This window comes from Triticum aestivum, unplaced genomic scaffold, assembly GCF_018294505.1.
Source record: "Triticum aestivum cultivar Chinese Spring unplaced genomic scaffold, IWGSC CS RefSeq v2.1 scaffold45988, whole genome shotgun sequence".
Classification (NCBI taxonomy): Eukaryota; Viridiplantae; Streptophyta; class Magnoliopsida; order Poales; family Poaceae; genus Triticum; species Triticum aestivum.
The window spans coordinates 42,804-51,122 of NW_025227685.1; the positions used below are offsets into that span (position 1 = coordinate 42,804).

The 8,319-nt window shown below is 43.4% G+C and overlaps 1 pseudogene; it reads left to right on the forward strand.

Moving 5' to 3' along the window:
* The window catches only part of LOC123172809 (subtilisin-like protease SBT1.3), a 10,536-nt pseudogene extending 2,905 nt beyond the window's left edge, over positions 1-7,631 (forward strand).
* The last annotated feature ends 688 nt before the right edge of the window (positions 7,632-8,319 follow it).

An 8,319-nucleotide genomic window follows, 5' to 3' on the forward strand; every position in this document is an offset into this window, starting at 1 on the left:
CTACGCCACTGCTGACGCCCTTCGACGACGACGCGTTGGCGGTCGCCACGTTCGGCGTGGTTCGGGCGGGTGTGTTCGTGGTCCTGGCGGCGGGCAATAGCAGGCCGAACACGTCCACGGTGTGCAATGCCGCGCCGTGGATGACCAGAGTGGGCACGGCCACCCTGGACCGCGTCTTGCCGTCGACACTCAAGCTAGGCAACGGGGTTCAGCTCACCGGGCAGTCGCTTTACAACATCAAATCGCAAGGCACGACGGAGATCGGGCTTATCGGAAGCACCTGCGACACCGAAGATATGACGCTCGACCAGGTCATGGGCAGGGTGGTGGTGTGCTCCGTCATGGCCCGAGCGGGAGCCTATACCGGCAGGTATGTCCAGCGAGCCGGGGGCGCCGACATGGTCACCATGGAGCCAATCGAGCGATGGGGAGAAGCGGTGATGGCGGAGCCGTTCGACATGCCCGGGCTCAAGCTTAGCTACACGGCCGGGAAGACCTTGGAGCAGTACGTGTCGGCCACACCCTACCTCATCGCGGCCTTTGGCTTCACATGCGACACGGTGACCGGGTCCATGCGAGCCATGCACCGTTGGTGGCCGGGTTCTCCTCCCGCGGCCCCAGCCGATTCACCCCAGAGATCATCAAGCCGGACCTCATCGCGCCTGGCGTCAACATTCTCGCAACATGGAACCAGAAGCCGGTTGAGGGAACGGATCAACAGTTCCCCTTCAACATCATATCGGGCACGTCGATGGCGTACCCGCACGCCGCCGGCGTGGCGGTGCTTATCAATAAGCAGCACGGTGATTGGACACCGGCGATGGTCCGCTCGGTGTTGATGACCACTGCGACGATGCTGGACAACAAGAATCTGCCCATCGTGGACAGCGGCAACGACATGGAGGCGATGCCCCTGGTGTCCGGTTCAGGGATGGTCCACCCGACGCTCGCCATGGACCCGAGCCTGTTGTATGACGCCGGCGCTCAGGACTACATCGACTTCCTCTGGAGCTTTGTCTACACGACGGCGCAAATCCGGCCTTTCGAGCCCCACTTCCTCAAGTGCACCAGCACGGCGACTCCGAGAGGAGCGGCCAACCTTAACCAGTGGCATAGCTGGAGGGTGGACAGGGTGGTCCATGGACCACCCTGTACATCGGCCCGGTATTTCAGTATACCTGTAAGAAAAAAATAATCAGGCCACAATGCACATCTAAAGCCTAAGCCCAAAAACTATGGATCCGATAACTAACTCACTCGTTACTTCCTACGTTCTAGGTGTACGCTTTATCCAAGAAATGTTCCCTCGTATGCTTAAAGCAGGTTTTTTGTACCCTAGAGGATGGACTTGATGACTCGGAGTCTCCAACCGGCCACACCGCGACGGCAAACCCTAGCGTTTAGTGTGACATAAGCCGATGACGCATTGCGCCACGTAGGCATAAGGCGGGAGAGTGCTAGCGAGGCAGATGGTAGTAATGCATACACAGAGTAGAGCTAAACACCGAGGCAGGAACTCCACCAACTTCACACCTTTCCAATTTAAAAATATGATTTCAATTTTCAATTCAAAGTATGATTTTGTTTTAAGGTTTAACTATGAGCGATTTTTATTGTAGAATTGCTGCAAAAATTAAACTTCCACATACATCTACCTATACTAATTACAGACTCCCTAGAAATTACCACGTTAATTAGATTTTACGGGCCCATCAATCTCTCACGTCGAGGACATGTTGTCCAATACTACCACGTAAAGGCCCAATTTAACTTCCACCTGTGCCCTATGTTCATCTGGACCGGCCCAGTTTAACTCCCACGCCCTTTGTCCATCTAACAACGATACAAACCCTAAAAAATTTCTAAAACAATACAGCCACGTATATGATTGCATCGCCGTTCTACCTTTCGTCGCTTTCAACTTCCAACTCCTGCGACCTGCTGGATCTCGCGGTCACGATGACCAGAGGCAAATCCAGGGAACACCGGCACGCAGCACAGCTTTTGCGCTAGCGCCAACATCCATGGAGGAAGTGTAGAAGTGCCACACGACATGATTTGCCGGCAACACTGACTGGCCACTACAGCTAGGGCAGCGATCAGGTATGCCGATAAAACAATCATCTTTTTGTCAAAGTATGTGAACTGCAAACCAGAAAATCATCAATCTATATTTCAGTGTTGATTAAGATATGCACGACTGGAAACATAGTAACTAAATCATGTCTTGCCTTAAGAAGTTTTCTGGTTACGTACGTGTATAGTGAAATAGAAAAGCTCTACCATCGTTCTGCCAGTTACGAATGCACGTGTTTGATCAGAATACCCAATCATGGTGAAGGCGTGAAGGTGAGTGCCGGTCAGCTACAGGAGCTCCTTTTGTATGTCGTTGGACACCACCGGCTCGGTCCTCTGTATGTGAATGCTGACGCCATGCATGTAGGTTTGATTTAAACAACTATACACGTGCTAATGCCAAAGCTCGGAGGATGGTTATTATTCTGCATGCATCTGCTTTAATTTTTTGCTTTTTACCTTATTACTTTTGAATGATGCATCCACGAGTAGCATGGTCAACTTTTTTAAAGCATGGGTTTTATTCGTTTTGCCGTCTATCTCATCTCTTATCCGTGCCTACACTGAAAACCTAGGTTCCGTATGGACAGCGAGAGCACAATACACAAGCACACCAAACTGTCTCTGTTTGTCTGTCATGACGAAAAGATATAAGCCCTAGCCGCCAAGTCATAATCACCTAGCATGGAGTCGTGCTGGTCGCCTTACGCCATTGTGGCATCATCTGATCAGATTGAGGTTAGACTTTAACAAGCATTGCGATACCATCGATCGTACAGCAGGCCGTCAAGCACACAGACGCATCAGACATGGAAAGCGTAGGTAACCCAACTTTAATCCTTTTCGGAGGCTAACTGAGACCACAAGAAGAAACAACAATTTCTGAGCATCAAAAAGTTTGGAAGGAAATTTTAAATGTGTGCCCAGCCATCTGTCACATTCAAAATGAAAAGACCATGTCTATGTACAACATGGACCTGTTGTACTGAACTGAAAATACACATGGGGTCAGTCAACACCAGAGACCTTCATCATGTTGTATTTTCGTGTCAAGGTGAGGTTCAAAGGAGTCAATGCAAGAAGGCCAAGAATGTATGAACGTGATACTCAACTAATTACTCCGCTTTACAACCTTTATATGTTCATCTAATTTCTATTTTTTCTTAACAAAAGGAGGGACATACCATGGAGGTTGATTGTGTAAGTCATCGAGTCATATATCCATATTACGTAGAAACTTTAACTCCCTCACAGAGCCAGAGTCTTTCATTTCCCCCCTCAATTGATTGGTCTTGCAGCCAAATTAATGGACAGGAGAAAAATCCAATGCAAAAGGCTGCAGCAATAGGAGCAACTATGGCATCAGGATCATGAATGTTGAGACAAATTGGATGGGCTCCTGTAGTAGTGCCAGGTCAAGCAATTTCTCGCAGATGCCCTAAGCAAAGATATAGCTAGCAGTTTATCAGCCGGCCAATCTTGCTTTGTTCAACGTTGTGCTTAATCGTTACACTTACAGGTAATTCTCAATCCAGTGTGATCAAAAGTAAAGTTTGTATAATGCATAACACATGTTTTGTACGTTCAATGTGCCAATGCCAGATCTGTACATGAATTATATCTTTTTGTAGCTGACGTGAAGCATATATTATTGTCCTTGCCGATTACTCTGTTGATTACTTGCCGGCTGCAGAACTGCATAGGTACAACTTTCCGCAGGTATGTAGCAAGACTCAATCCTAGAATTCATTGACGGCGGATGCTTTAGTCAACAGCAACATGCACAATGACATGTACACAAGCCGGCTGTGCAAGCAGGTAAGTGGATTAATTGATTCCTGTGTGAAAAAGAGCCTCCACAACCAATGCTTATGGCAGCCACCAGGTCACTGTTCACTGTGTGTATTCTATAAAGAGAAAAGTATACTTTTCATCCCTCAATTCTTCGTGAAGTCTAGATTTGGTCCCTTAACTTCAAAACCGGACAACTTGCATCTTTAACTACTGAAACCGGACAAGATTCATCCCTAGTCACGGTTTTTGACCGGTTTTGGTGTTGTCACACCCCGGTTTTGACTGTGCCGACTCAAATCCGCGTACATTTTCTAATTCCGCTTAATGTTTTCAAATTCGGGTACTTTTTCAAGTACGTGAACTTTAAAAAAAATGGTGTACTTTTTCCAAATCCGCGTACTTTTTCCAAGTACACATATTTTTTAAATCCGTGTACTTTTTTAAAGTTCATGTGGTTTTTTCAAATTCGTGTAATTTTCTAAAATTGACGTACTTATTCATATTCGCGTACATTTTTTTGGATTTGAAAATTTTATGCGAACTTGAAAACGTACGCGGATTTGAATTTCTTTCACGCAAAATAGAAAAAAAAATTGTGGAGTTGAAAAATTATGTCAACTTGAAACAAGTATCTGAATTTCAAACAAAGTTCATGGATTGGAAAAGGACCATGGATTAAAAAAATACACCAACTTTACAAAGTATGCGGATTTGAAACAAGTACGCGAAATTCAAAAACACTTCATAGATTTGAAAAAAAATACTTGGATTTGATAAAATCACACGAACTTGAAAAAATACACTGATTTGAAAACAGTACACAAATTTCAAAAAGTTCATGGATATGAAAAAATTAGACGAATTTGAGTGAGCACGGGTCAAAACCGGGGTCAGTCAGCACTAAAACCGGTCAAAATCGAGAGCAGGGACGAACCTTGTCCGGTTTCGTTAGTTGGGGGTGCAAGTTGTCCGGTTTCGGAGTTGAGGGACCAAATTTAGACTTCACCTAAAGTTGAGGGACGAAAAATATACTTTTCTCTTCTATAAATTCTACCGCAGGTTCTATCTTTTTGGTTAGTTTGTTTCCCATGAAGTACAATAGATATGTACTGAGTATTTGTAATTTGGATAGATGAAAACATATTTATCTTTTCTAAATATCTCCATTAGATTTACTGTTATGCTCTGTTCAGTTAGCAGAGATTTAGATGATAATTTGAGGTCATATTTTGATCCATTATGTGTACTCTTCAGGTTATAAAGGATGCCATTTCAGTGGTTTAGTTCTGACTTCAGCCACATAAATAAAGCAATCCATACAAGAGGTGTACTTTCTTAATTTTTTATTTATGTGTATTGCGGACAAAGCTGCCAAATAAAAATGGCACACGTACTAGCTTCATTGGTTTACCTTTCTCATGCTGCATTTCCATATTTATAGACCTTTGTGCTTGACGGAGAAACAAAATCCCTATCGAAGCTATTCTACCTAATGCTAAATCTAGCGTGTTCTGCTACACCTGCTAGGAATTTGCTCGCATTATTAAATGATCTACTCTTTATGTATTAGCCAACACTAATCATGTTTTTTGTTTTCATTCAATACAGAAATTTCCCTTTTGGATAACAAAACTGCAGCTATTTTAGCTATGCTCCGGATTAAAATTGTTGCTTTAGCTTCCATTTTATTTCAGCCTTGCGTATATTGAAACATTAATAAGGAGAATTCTTTTGTCAATTGATCCGACCATACGTAGAATAGTTTATGTAACTTACTAATTGATTGTCAGTCCCTATCTACGGTACACTATTTTTTTAGAAAAAACGGTTACTAATGTTGATGCAGTGCTAATCCTGCTTATATTTTGTTTAGAGATAGCCTTATCAAATTTTGTTTAGGTAGTTTATTTTTTGTGTGAATACCTTTTGTGGATCTTTTACTTGATGATGATAATGAGTCAAAACAGTTCATTTTTTGAGTATATAGCGAGTATAATTACCTAATATATTTTTCCAAATATCAATTAAATATTTTAAAATCATCTGATTGTAATGACTATGGATATACGGATGCTATGGGTAAATAGTTGTCTTCTGAATTATGTTTGTACAAACTAATGCCTGCTTTGCTTTTCTGCCTACAATTTTTCATATATTTGATATCCGTCAGATGGTAAAAAATGAACACGTGGAATCACCTGGTAATTTTTGTATCATAGTACCTCTTAATTAGTATGTCATTGCTCATTTGCAAAGCAAGAAAACGTAATACAATAAATGAGGTACATGTGTTAACATCACGTGATCAATTGTTTTCAGTTTATCGCCTGACTTTTTTTACAATGTCATTACGTTTCTTTGAAATCTTAATATGATACAATGGTTGCTAATAAGTTACGTTCATTTTTCTTTGTATATTGGATATTCATGCTCCGCAAACCATTTTATGGTTGTCTACTGTTTGCATTACAAAGAAAAAAATTGTTTATTTTCCACATCATGGGGACAAGTAAAATAAGGATATCTAAAATGAGGCTCCAACAATACATTCGAGAGTGAAAAATATCTCATAAAGGCCAAAACAATGAAATTATTTTCCAACATATTTATTCTACTTTGCAAACATAGTTGAAAATGCATTTTCCGTTACATTTTGATCATGAAACGTGGATATATGATTAGTGTACGTTTAAAGTTGGATATTTCTCCAAAATTCACCTAACATTTACTTATGTTTTTCTTTCAACTAACCAATCTCAGACATATTGACATATGGTAAGAAATGTTTGATGATTTTAATCCTAATATTTAATAGATTCATACTGGATTTCTTTATATTTAAATATGTAAGTGTCTATGTATCAAATAAGCTATTAATATATACATGCCTTTCCAAGATGACTAGCCCGTGCGGATGCACGGGTTGACAACTAGTTATTGATAAATTCTATACTAGCATGCAATGGTGGAGCAAGATGACAAGTCAGTTTGGATCCTTCCTGTACTCGCTATATGCCTATATTGGTGCATCAAATAATTGGTAGAGGATTCTGCCGCCGGTCATTGGCTTAGAAACCAACAGGAAAAGTTGTTATGGCTAGGGCGAACCAATAGATTAAATAAGGTCCAAATAGAGGCCAACATTGAAGTCAACGTCAATTTTTTTGTTGGATTGCTCGGAGTGCCAAACCAGACAGATCCTATATCTCTTCCCGTGGAGGGCACGAACCATGAGTGTTTGGGGGGGGGGGCGAAGGCTATAAAATTTCCTATCCAAGTCCTTACATTATTTTTTCGAAAATAATTTTAATGCTGGGGGAGGGGGAGGGGCATTGGCCCTGTCATCTTAACACACATAGCTCTTCCTAAATATATTGGTTTGTCATATTTTTAATATAAATAGTGTATATATCAATTGGACCACCCTGGCCGAAAATCCTGGCTACGCCAATGACCTTAACTACCCGTCAACGGTGGTCCTCTTCGACGGCAGCGTCGTCATGCGCAGGATCCGCAGGACGCTCACGTCGGTCTCCCGGACAGAAGAGACTTACGAGGTCACAGTGACCGCGCCGAACGGGGTCGCGGTCACCGTCACCCCGACGCAGCTCACGTTCAGCAACTACATGGAGCATAACAAGTACATTGTCGACTTCATCAGGACCGAGGCGGTGAAGCCGACCGGGATGTGGGAGTCTGGCGAGACCGTTTGGAAGGGCAAGAAGCACCATGTCAGAAGCCCGGTGGCGTTAGGCTATTGATGCATGCGAGCCAGCCGGCCAGCAGCCTTGGCCTTCCAATCAAAGTGATTGATTTCTCTCTCTAGTAGCATGTCAAGTATGTCTGTCTATGTGTGATGCCATGCCAGCAGCCTTGCAGTGGACTTGAAGGCTTGAACTGCTGCTATGTGTGACCTAATCGACTGTGATGCCTTGCCAGCAGCTATTTAGCGAAGGCTATACAATTTTCTATCCAAGCCCCCTCATCTTAACATACATATAACTCTTCCTAAATATATTGGTATGTCATATTTTTATTATAAATATTGTATATATCAATTGGACCACCCTGGCCAAAAATCCTGGCTATACCACTGCCGACGCCCTTCTACGACGACGCGTTGGCGGTCGCCACGTTCGGCGTGGTCCGGGCGGGCGTGTTTGTGGTCCTGGCGGCGGGCAATAGCGGGTCGAACGCGTTGACGGTGTCCAATGCCGCGCCGTGGATGACCACATTGTGCACAGCCACCCTGGACTGCGTCTTCCCATCGACGCTCAAGCTAGGCAATGGGGTTCAGCTCACCGGGCAGTCGCTTTACAACATCAAATCGCAAGGCACGACAACGATCAGGCTTATCGGAAGCACCTGCGACCACTAGTGCAGAACCGGGCAATAGCACCGGTTCGTAAGGCCCTTTAGTCCCGGTTCAGTAACCGGCACTAAAGTGTG